This window comes from Lutjanus erythropterus, chromosome 14 (genome assembly GCF_056507025.1).
Source record: "Lutjanus erythropterus isolate fLutEry1 chromosome 14, fLutEry1.hap2, whole genome shotgun sequence".
In the NCBI taxonomy this organism is placed as follows: Eukaryota; Metazoa; Chordata; class Actinopteri; order Lutjaniformes; family Lutjanidae; genus Lutjanus; species Lutjanus erythropterus.
Window position 1 is genome coordinate 23,325,583 of NC_139330.1, and position 12,273 is coordinate 23,337,855.

The window sequence follows — 12,273 nt, forward strand, 5'->3', positions numbered from 1 at the left end:
GAGGCTATGAGATGAACAGTGTAGAAGAGCCCTACCCTAAAACTGGTCTTATTTAAGTTGGTAGATTTGTGTTAATTATAGGGCAGATGGAGAGAAAGGATTTAACTGCTGTTTAGATTGTGTGAGCTAATCGGATGTTTGAATGTGAACATACACAAACTCCCCCGAACAGACACAGTGCTGCAAACACAAGTCAGTGTGTTTATCCTGCCACTTCACTGTGACCTAGACACGGCATAAGCTTTAAGGAGAAAGAGGGAGAATTTAAAGCCTAACACAAGAGACCTTTCACAAAGTGCTTATTGAAGTTTTGAGAAATCAACATTTTACCTTAAGATAGTTGGCTAGTGAATAAAAGTTTTTCTGATTTTTTTACTGCACAAGAGTCTGCTGCTAAGCTATTAGCCTCAAAATTAGACCAAGAAAGACACTGAATCCAATCTGCTGGCGTCTGCAACACCACTGTTACTAGATGCAGGTAGTTGATCGCCCCAGGGTCAGAAGTCTGAACATCTGTAGTCAATATACAGTCTTATCTAAATAGAGAGAGAATGAAAGAAGCTGTATGTGTTTGCTTTGAACCAGGGCAGTGAGTTCACAAAGGACTCTCTCCTACACACAAACACACAAATGGCACCCCGTGGTGTGTTGGGTTGTTTTCCCAGTAAAAACCCAGAATAATGCAGCTTAGAGAAGTTGTTGCATCTGCTAGTGTGGGCATGTTGTCTGTTTGTCTTGGCGTTGAGTGCGTGTCAACCAATCTAAAAGGATAAAAGGGGTGAGAATTATCTACACAGGGGGTAAATATTAAAGGGACACATTGTGATAAGTTGTTGTTAATCAGCAATCTGTCACTTTTATTAATTTTTAATGAGAAAATGCCTGTTGGTGTGACTATCTCTGCTCTATTTCTGGTGGATATTTTCAAGTTGTTTCACTCCAGTATTTTTCCTCTCAGGGTAAACCAGGACATAAGACAGGTACATACTGTATGGAGAACTAAACTTCTCCATCTTCACTCAACTACTCAGCCTGTCATTTATCAACTTGCAGTGTACACATGCTCCACACAGACAAACTTACAGCTATTTGATCAATGATTAGCCTGTAAAGTAGTATGTTGGAAGTCAGCAAGATTTGTCCAATCTCTTTTGTGTTTTTCAACCTAATCTGTAAAATCCCAGCCTGCAGGGAGGAATGTTGCTAATGAGGGATAAAAGCTTAACATACGTTTGCACAATGGACTGGTCAAGCAGCGGTTGCTAGGCTACTGTGGCCAGAAGAATGGCTAGGACTCAGAGGGTCTCAAAGCCCTCGTTTTGTTTTGTTCCGTTCATATTTAATCTCCCAGAGAGCAGCGGTACTCTTTTATTGCCACAAACTGAGGGGGTTTCCCTTCTTACTTCGTTATTTTTCTTCTTACTTACCTTCCCTCCCTTGTTCCTTTCTCCTGCCACTTGCTCCTTATTATTTTTCATGTCTACTTTTTGGAGACAACACAATTTGCTAATGTTAAAGGATAATGCTGGGGTTACTTTTTTCATTTTAACATAAATCAACAAACTTTCTCAACACATCAAAACCAACAAAGAATTTATCCTGCTAACAAGTATTGTCTGTGTAGCTGCAGCCTGCATCTTGTGTGCCTGTGTGCCCTAGAGTTCCATTGTTATCCAAAAACTACTGTTTACAAATACCGCTGTATTGTTGTATTAGCATATTCATTCATTAAGACAAGTATGGGAAATATAGCAGTTTGTGCAGGTCAGTGGCTTCATGTCAGTCAGATGTCAGAGTTGTGGTTTCATTTGTTAGTTTGGCTGAGCTGAGAGGAGCAAACCACACTTACATTGTTCATTACAATGAAGGAATATGTCCACTTAATTGTTTTTAGTTGTTTTTAAATGTCAGCAGGGTCACATGGCATGAAAAGACAAGTTGTATCAGGCTCTGGCAATGCAGACAATATTTGTTAGAAGTATTTGATTCAGATTTTACTTGTTTTTTTTTTCTGTCTCTTTTTGCTTTATCGTTGTGTTATTGATTACATCCTCTCATTGACCCTTCCTTCCTTTTGATCTTACAACTCTGATTTAAACATTCTCCCTCAAGCTAGGAGTGGTTGTATGATAAAGATATGAGAAAGAAATTGCACTGAAACCTGGCCCTGAGCCAGTACGCATAACCCACATTAAGTTTGGAGTTTCACATCTTGGTGTGAGCGATAGTATGCCAGGAATGTGTGCTTGAACGCTACTGAAACTGATGGAGCTCTGTTTGGAGCGTGTGCAGCAGCATTCTCCCATCAATCTTAAGCTATTGTTGCACTTCATCACACTGTTCCTTCATTCCCCTCCCTCTCCCTGTCATTCTCTGCACACCCATCATTCTGTACATCTGTGAAGACCTTCAAAAGTCATAGAAACACTGAAAGGATGTCCTTTTGTCACTACACTGAAATTAGCACAGATAGTTTGATAACCAGTTGCAGCAACCAGGGCAAAGTCCTAGGGTATGTGCACCTGTCATTTCCATCTCTATTTGTGTAGCATACTGCATAAACATATGTTTACATTTAAATATAGATAGATTGGATAGGATTCTCAACCAGTCACATGAATCATCTCATTTCTATTAAAGGGAAACTGGTATTTTTCAGTCTAGACCATGTTTTCCAATGTTTTGTGTCTATGTGACACTAATGGGGACAACAGTTTTTGAAATTGGTCCAGTATTGAGCAAGAGTGCTGCAGCCAGTGGCCGTGGAACAGGTTGCAATGTAATCATCCAGAGATAATGTGCACCGTCAATGTATGTCCACACAAAGTGCTTGTTTTTGCCACTGACAGGATCAGATTGTTATTATAAGTGTCTGACAACATAATGGAAAGGACTCTCTAGAGAAATCTGTCATTTTTTTTACTTTTAACTTGAACCTGTTAATTATTGTGTCTAACCAAGTCTTGTTCCAAGATCTCGCAAGAGGTGACTTGTTGCAGGAAGACAATGGTGAAAATATGAGCAAGAGTTGAGAGAGAGGAGTGCCAGGAAGTTTGTTTTGGTGCACAGAAAGTACAGCTTTGTGTCATCTAAAAAATTTTTAATATCATGGTTGAATATTAAGCTGCAACAGCTCAACTCTCCTGAGACTTCAGAGCAAGATTTCCCAGTGAACAGACTTGGTTATCTATGATGAACAGAATGGATCAAGCGAAATGTGAAATGAGGACAGTCCAAATTATCAATGATATTGTTGTGGAAGTGACAAATGCACTTATTATAAGTCACTTTGGTCTAAAGTGTCTGCCAAATGAATGTTATGGAATTGTCCACAAAAGGATGTTCATGTGGCTTTATTTTCTTTCTCACTGTTTGAATTAAAACTGTCACTGTCACAACTTAGCTCTAGTTGTAATTAAAAATAAGCATTCAAAAGACAGAAATTAGGGACGCACCTATCACACATTTTATGTCCTGATACCCAAATGTAAAAAAAATAGACATGAATAGACAGATGAATGTTAATTTGCATCTTCCATTTCATTTCACTTGTCCTTCTCCTGCTGACCTAGTTATGTTATAGATTTGGGTTTCCCTGTAAACTAGGGCTGCACATTTAATTGAAATATTATCGAAAATGCAATGTGTAATATCCAAATCGCAGAGGATGTTTTTAGACACAGGTAAAATGTGTTAAATTGCATTATAATAAAGTACTGTAGTGCTGCAGAGATGTCCCGGCCTACAAATCTTGTTCCCAAGATATAAGAGAATATATTTGTATGACACAGACCCCAATAAGTAAATAATAATAAGCCCTACTGTTACCCACTCTGCGTCTGTGGGAAAAGCATTGCAAAAGAATACCTCTCAAACTCTTTTTCATTACTAGGTCATAACAAGTTCACTACATGAGAGAAAACAGTTAGGTTTGATGTAGCTGAGAACAAGTATCCCTCTAGAGAATCCTTTGTTTCCTCCTGTAATTTTTCAGTTGTATTGCTCTACTTCTGGAATAAGTAGAATCACAGAGGAAATGTTACCAAAGCTTGACTAGGTGTTGGGCAACTTTTCTCAGGCTTCCCACAATTACCCCTGGTGACACACAGACAGTTACTGCCTGTCTTTTCTCTGACGAGAGAATGGGCAGAGGGGAGAGAGGAGGAGTGGAGATGCTTTCACTGTGTTTTTTATGACCTCTCCCTGACTGCACCTATTGTTGCAGGGCAGGGTGAAAAGGAAAAGGGCCCACAGCTGAGAAGAGCTGCCTTCCGAATCAACCAATCCCCTCCGTAGCTCCCAAGCACGTTGATAGATGCTAATACAGCAAAACGCTGTGGCTGTACACCTTTAACATTTGTAATGTTTTAATTTGCCTAGTTATGGGTCAATTCAAGCTTATACAGACACAAGCTAGGAGAGGAAGAGGACAGACAAAGAGCAAGTGGCCCAGAGAGACGTGACCATGATAGATGGATTTAGCCAGCCATTAGCCCTGATCCTTTTCCCATCAACCAGAATGCCTGGGGGCACTCTCATTTCAACAGGGAGAGACAGACCAGTCGGGGAATGTTTAGCAGCCTTGTTTCTGCTTACTACAGGAAGCTCTCTTGCTCTCATGCTTAGTCTGTTGGCACAGTTAGGAAAATACTGCCACGTCAAGTTAGGAGGCTGCACTTTACACCAACCATACTACATCAATACTTAGTTATGTCACTAACAAAAAGGAGCCCCAGAATTATGCTGAAAATGTAATGCTTTAGTAGTAGACTAGTATACCATTTCTGATTTAGTTTTTAGAAGTTGTATCAAATTGTTAGAATCATAAGGGGCACAGTTTGCCACTTCACTGTTGCTAGAGAGAGACAAAGAGATTAATAGATTTAACTGGCTTTATGGTTTGTTGCACTAAATACTGCTTCAAGGCTTGCTCTTGCTCCTCTTGGCCATGCATATTTAATAGACAGATACACAGGCCAATAGTAAGTTAGATTGACAGTTAGTAGGGCTGAACAATTAATCAAAATTTTATCCTTGTTGCAGTGTGACATACTGCATATTGTTGCTTAAGAAAACATCTTTGTTTGGTACACATCTCTGCAAAAGTCACACCATAAGCATTTAAATATGGAAATGAAAATAAGAATGATGATAAAAGTTATGATGCCCTCTAATATAACAAATCATTGCAATTGCAATGTCAGCCAAACAATTATGATGATTTGGGGAATTCACTGTGTGCTATTTAGCATTTGTCAGATAAAGAAACACATTTAAACAACAGCACCAACAACAAACACCAACAGCAGACCTATCAAAGTGCAGTGAAATACTGGTATGGATGTTGTCACATTTGTCTCTAATACAAAGTACTAGACACATGATGGCAACTTTTATCTGTATAAACCTATTTTAAGACATATATATTGCTGAAAATGCAGAAGTAAATTGTATTGCAGCTGTGCTTTATCTTCCAAAGATTTTTAAAGCTACCTAAAATTTAATCACTGGTAGTTTGTGAAATTTTAGCTTCTGTAGAGTTTCAGGGAGTGTGTTCAAGATATTTTTAGTTTGTTGATGACTGAAGAAATGGTTAAGTTTTCCCAAAAAGTTAGTTTTTTTTCTTTTTAGCTTGAGGGAGAGAAAGCAATGGGAAGAAGCGTGGGATTTGCTTTGAAGGCAGCAGACCTGCTTCTGATCTTCCCACTGTTCCACCATGAAAGATGGGTCTGCCTGAAGATCCACTGTTGGAAAGGGGAATTAAATGGGGGTTGGACTGAGGGTGGGGTCTGCCTTGGAGGCATATCCATCTCCAATTGCGTTGCACTGTTGTCTGCTTCAAAACATTTTCTTTTCAAAAGAGTAAGAAAATATAGACTGAGAGAAAGCAGTGGAAGGACAGAAACAACATATAGTTTTAATCTTTTCAGACATGTTTTAGGACCTATTTGTAATGCTGATGACCAGTTCACAACAGAAAAACAGATTTTCAGTCAGTCTTAAAGTAAGCAGAAAGTAGAATGTCTGATCTATCTAAATATTCTTTATCACGCCAAACAGGTTTCACAAATTACCTGTAGCTTGTGCAGCTGGCAGCTCTAACAATCTAACAGTAATAATAACATAATTGTAGGCTACACACAGCTGCATTTTGTATTGTCAACTATAGTCAGTGTAAACACCAGCCTTGGCCCAAGTTTATGTATTTGAGGGTATCACCTTTTTATGTTTATGGAATTGAGTAGGACAGATGACAGAAGAAGACAGAAGAACAGACATGTTTTCATGCGATTGTTATAATCTTGGGCTGTTTTTCCACTGGCTTGTAGTAGTACTTAAGTATGCAGTTCTTTAAAATTTACTAGCATGACCTACTTAGACAGGGTTAAAATCATGAGATGCACAAGTAATAATTAGGTTACAATTACCCCACCTCCTCTTGTCAAACATCCTATCTGATCAGGCCTTAGATTGCCTGTAGGAGCAAAACAATACTCAAACTGACTAGCCACAGCTAGTCAGTGCATTAGCTTGGCTATGAAAGCTGGGTCTCTTTCTAATAGAGGGTGGGGTTTTGGCCTGGGGCTTGAGTTTTAGGATGACCCCAAATAGAAATAAAGAGCATCTTTTTCTGCTCTTTTTTAATGCAGTTTTGATGCTACATGTATAGACTCAGCACCGTTTTGCAGTTTCTGCATAATTACCTGGTTACAGAAGTGAAAAAGAAAAAACAAATGTCTGAAACCAGTGAGAAGTTTTAAAGTATAACTTCATCTCAACCTAAATGTTATTTTTAACCTGCAATGCTGCTTCTCTGCTCATCAGGTTTATGTTACAAGGTTAGACAAAATAACTTATCTATATGGAGCTTCTTGATCAAAAGCTACTGAGATTAACCTGTCTCAGAAAACCTTAGAAGTCAGAAGAGGGTGAAGAGGTCATGGGAGATGGACCTCAAAGAAGGGCTGGAGGTGAGCTGTTAGTCAGTGAAGAGGAGATCATGATGACTCTCTCCTTCACCACATTTCATAAAGTATAAGACCATGATGCAGGTCTTAGTTAAATGAGACTGGTCCAGTTTTATGATATTGCTTATTATTTACAACATTAAAATTTGTGATGTACAATGCTGTAAAAATGGTTTCCCTTCAGTTTGTTTATTTTGTTGAGCTGCTGAATGGCCTTTTGAGTCATATGCAAGTTTCAGTTATAATATCATTACCATTAAATCATGAACAGATGTTTGTTTCAATTTGACAAAACTTTGACAAACAAAAACAAAAAGGAAAAACCCCTGAACATTTTATTTTTCTGATTCACTGCTTTGATCTGGCTACCTGCATTCCCTCTCGTAATTCACCCTGTGTCCATCCTCTTTATCATTTGTCAAGCCAGGGAGGAGGCGCCAACTTTGAATGGTGCGTCTAGATGGTTTAGATGACAGATTTGAAACATTTTTTCCTGTTGTAATAATTCTGCTTTTTAGACAACAAAAGTTAGTAACTGATGTGAGTGGTGTGCGTGGATGTTTAGGCTATGGACACATTTAAATTCAGAAAATGTGAGATGTAGGTTATGAGAGTCATTTAAATATATTAATAATTAAATAGTAATTCACAAATCATGCATAAACTGCAACACAAAGGGGTTGGACTCCAAAGCCAAACATGGTTTTAATTCAAGGCTTTGAGCTTTAGGAAAGACAATTTTAGACAATTTTATTATTTCAAGACATTTTACAGAATAAACTATTAATTGGTAATCACTTTTTTTTAGTTGCAGCCCAAATAGCTTAATTTTATTGAACCTTCTATTGTATTTAGTGAGACTTTGTGTCATTTATTATATATTTATCTCCCATTCATTCCTTGGTAAGAGCACAGAGCTAGTAAAATACAAAATGTATAAATGGATAGATTTATACAATGGATTAATATGTGTAACACTATCAATCACATGACATAGAATCACCAGAATAACTAGCCGTTGCTATGTATTGTGTTTGTGTTATTAGCTGCTAATAGACTCAAAAAATGCCTGGCTGGGGTTCAAAGGTGTTTTTGTGGCATAACGTCAGCATGGAGTCATGTAGACAGGAGCTAGGTCTTTTATCAGACATTTCTAGAGGGCTGACACTGAAGTATCATGGAGCTCCAAAGAAAGTATTTGGCATGATATTCTATAGGCCAATCAACGCAGACGGGTTCATCCCAAAACCACTGTTCTTCAAGGTTGTGTAACTAAACCATCATAAGTCATTATGTACCTACAGAGCCTGCTGGAAGGAATCTATGGAATCACTGAGAGAGGACTTGACAACAGGAAGTAGGAGTATATCATTGGTCTAGTGAAACCTGTTTGTAATGGAATTCCTATTGTTGCAGCCTGGGTAAAGGATCCCCTCTGTGCTTTAGGCTAGTAATAGCACCAATACCCCTGTTATAGTGGAGACCTGTTGGAGTTACACTACAGTTCAAGTGCTGCTTGAAATCATTGAAAATACTTGTGGATGCCCAGAAAAAACTTAACCCACCCACACCCTCTCTAAAGGTGTCTCATATATTTTAATTGGGATTGTAGTTGAAGTAAAATGGTTGCTTTTCTATTTGCAGTTGTGTTTGCAGTACACAGACCAAATGTCCTGGGTGACTTTAGTCAAAGTGCTAAATGGATGAATGATGCATTAATGAATGAAGAAGAAACATTTGAAGAATACACAAACTTGTGAGGACAGCTGTAGTAATATAAGAGGAAAACATTTATGAACACATTTTATGTGCAACACTAATGTTTATATCATTATTCTAATTTCGGCTAGACTTTCGAATAGACTCTTGTTTTGGCAAGAAAGATGTTTATAGAGTATATCTCTGAGATGTGACAGTGCTGTGGGAATTAGAAAGGTGTCTTGAATTAGAAATGTGATTGGATTTAAGGCCTACCTTAAATCATATCAAAATCAATATTACTTTTGGGAGTACTGATCATGTATTCTGATCTGATGGATGTAATGAGTGACTAGTTGTCAATATCCAGTATAGTGAGACAACATGTTGTATTAGCTGTTTTCAATAGTGCTGCCTGCTTGTGTTGCATCTTGGGCTGCAGGTGACTCAATTTCATTGCCTATTAATCTTCTAATGTTTTTTGGGATTAGTCAATTGTTTGGTCTATAGAATTAAGGGTGTAGTCAACCCAAGAAAATCTTGGTCAACTGGCATCTACCCTAGTCTTGCTTGGGTGATGGGGGGGTAGTACTATGTTATCTTAACCAAATCAGACACAGTGTACTCTGCCCAATAACCTAAATTGGGGCTAATCAAAGTTACTAAGTCTACACAATTAATCTCAATGTTATTGAAATAGCAATACGGCCAAGTGCATACACAAATTGCAGAACCAAATCATTTTTGTTTGGTAGGTTGTTTTTCTGTTGCTGTTGTAGTGAAAGGAAAAATGTGGGATAAAACAACTTTATAATGAAGAAATTTTGTGCTACTGAGATGCCCTGACCCAAAAATCTTGTTTGTCAGATAAATGAAAACATGTTTGTTTGGTACAGACCCCAACAAATATCACATCATCATTAATATTACAATATCAGTCCAACATCGCCCCAGCCTGTGGCAGTAGCCACATCAGCAACATGCCAGCACAATAAACACAGGAACAACACAGAACAAGGAAAAGTGAAGTCAGGTCACACCTTCTTTAAAACTGTAACTATAGACTTATAACAACACAATCTGATAAGTGCCAGGACTGTGTAAGATTGGAAGTCTGCATGCTTGTTTCAGTTTTCGTCATACACAACACTTTGGAGTCTCAATTTTATGCATCTTCTGTTCCGTTTCTGACCACAGTATCTGTTCATGAAGTCAACTATCTTTCTCTCCACCCCGCCTACATTTTTCAGTTGATTAATTCCAGTATTGACACATTTGTTGTGTAATTTGACACAATGTATTCTTAACTAGGATTGAAGGTCAGTATGCTTAATGTAGGTAAACAATAGCAGCTGGGTCTCACATGGTTACAAAAGCAGTAAATAAGTGTAATATAGGTGCATGTTTGTGCATGAGAATTGTAGAAAAGGTGTGTGAGTGCGCATGCGTGTGTGTGTTGGCAGGTTTTAGTCTGGTGATGCTGTGGAGGAGTAAGTCCAAGGTCAGTGAGTGATACAGCAGTGCAGCTACTTTATTCAAGAAATACTTGCACACACACATTAAAGAGCCTCTGCTGAAAACTTTTAACAAATAGCCTTTAAACTTTATCAATACATCTTTTTTCCTGTGGGAATATTGCCACTGAGTGTGCCAGCAGTGCACTCTGGTGTTTGTTTTAATCCTTGCTGTTAAAGTGTTACACCTTAGTGCCTCTGTCAAACCACCTAAAAAGACATTTAGACTCTCATGTTTTAGTTCCTAGTTTAGTTGGTGGATTTGACGTGTTCATCGACCCGCAGTATTAGGACTGCATGTACATAATGGAATGGGGCAGTTTGTAATGTGAGGAGATTTTGGCAGAAACAAAAACAAATGTTGAAAATAATACGAAGTGGATCAAAGGATCAAAGAGTCTGTTTTGGCTGTTGATGCACCACTCGTGGAAAAGACTGTTTCTTGAATATTTGACCGTGGGTTTATTAGTACATAGAGAGTAGGTTTAGTCCTGTTGAGAGGGGACATTGGACAGCAGAAAAATGTTAGCCCACTACTACCTGCTCACCATGTCTTTAGTAGAGGAAGAATGATGTTCTGAACATCTCATTGATCCCTGTGTGTATTAATGATGTAAGGATAAGTGACCCGAGTTACTCCTCTGACCTGTTTGCTCTACTACACTGATAATTCACTGTGATGTTTGATTGTTCAATGATATTTTTGCTCATTTTTCTTTCTCTTGTCTCTGTATTAATCACTGAAATTTGTACAGCTGCAACAGTAGACCTCTTTCACATCAGCAATGCTGATATGAAATAGGGTAAACATTGGCGTTACCAATGAGACTAATCAAGGCCCCGTTCCATTTAGTATAACAGAGCTCTTCCAGTGAGCCAACGTGCACAACAGCAGCAAATTGACTCTGTTTGACCCGAATGGAATGGGACCTAGTAATTGGTAATTAGTATGAATGGTAACAGTTCCTTTTACTGTACTATTTCATGTCACAATTACTGCTGTGAAAAATGTGTAGTGATTAGTCAATCTTTAAAAAGTTTAATTGGAATTGAATCGTTTGAGTCTTGTCTTTTTTTCCTTTTGTTTTCTTTTGTCCTTTTCTTTTCTCTGTATGTCATTTTAAACAAAGTTATCTTTATGTTATAAACAGTTTTTTTTGGACTGTCCACGTTTTAAGAAATAACATTTTTCACATTTTCTGACTTTTTATAGAGCAAATAATCAGTTGATCAAGAAAATGATTGTCATTAATCAATAATGAAAATGATTGTTAGTTACAACCCTACATTTCACATGAATTTGATTCTTTCCTATTTAAGTATTATATTTTCTTTGTAGCTAGTCAGTTAAGAGTAGCAAACCTAAGTTTGTTGTATCGTGACTAAACTGAATTGAAGTAACGTATCTAGCTGAGATGAAACTGGTTGAAAATGATATGCATCCTTTTACCTAAGAGTACTGAGGGATTAGATACAATGAGATAAGATGAACCCTTTACAACATGAGATCCATTTTTTTTAAACAAATGATAGTGACAAAATAGAATGTTATATGTGTCATGTTGTTTCATGTGTTGTTTTGGATTTGGCACTGTACTAGTGTTTATTTTAATCTGTACACCCCTGTCCCTGAACAGGATCAGTTCAAGATCACATACTCTTTGACCTGAAAAGCAAAACTGACCTTGTTACAGCACTAAAAAAAGTGTTTAAAATCTTGCTTATCTGTCTCAAATTTATTGTTGTAGAGTCATCATGGGTTTACTGTTTTGTCAGCACCCATAACCAGTTAGAAAAATGTATGTGCATATAAATAGTTTTATGTTTTTCAGCACATGATTGGCAGAGGCTCTTCACACGTCAGTGGGTTGTGGCTTCACTGTGGCAGGGCTCTCAGGCCAGGTGTAGTGTTACAGGCAGGTTTGGAGGGTTCCGGCTGTCTTTAATGTGTTAAACAGTTTTAGGACCCGAGGACAGGTGCTTTGTAGCGCTGTCAACCTTCTGTTTCTACAGTAATAAATGACCTGCATACCTCTGTTGGCCCTGTTGAATATCGACTATCATCTCCTCACCTGCACGGTTGTCTTTTTCTC

The 12,273-nt window shown here is 38.0% G+C and overlaps 1 protein-coding gene across 3 annotated transcripts in view; it reads left to right on the forward strand.

Moving 5' to 3' along the window:
* Positions 1-12,273, forward strand: part of map3k21 (mitogen-activated protein kinase kinase kinase 21) — a 29,564-nt gene that overhangs the window by 4,582 nt on the left and 12,709 nt on the right. The window lies entirely within an intron of this gene.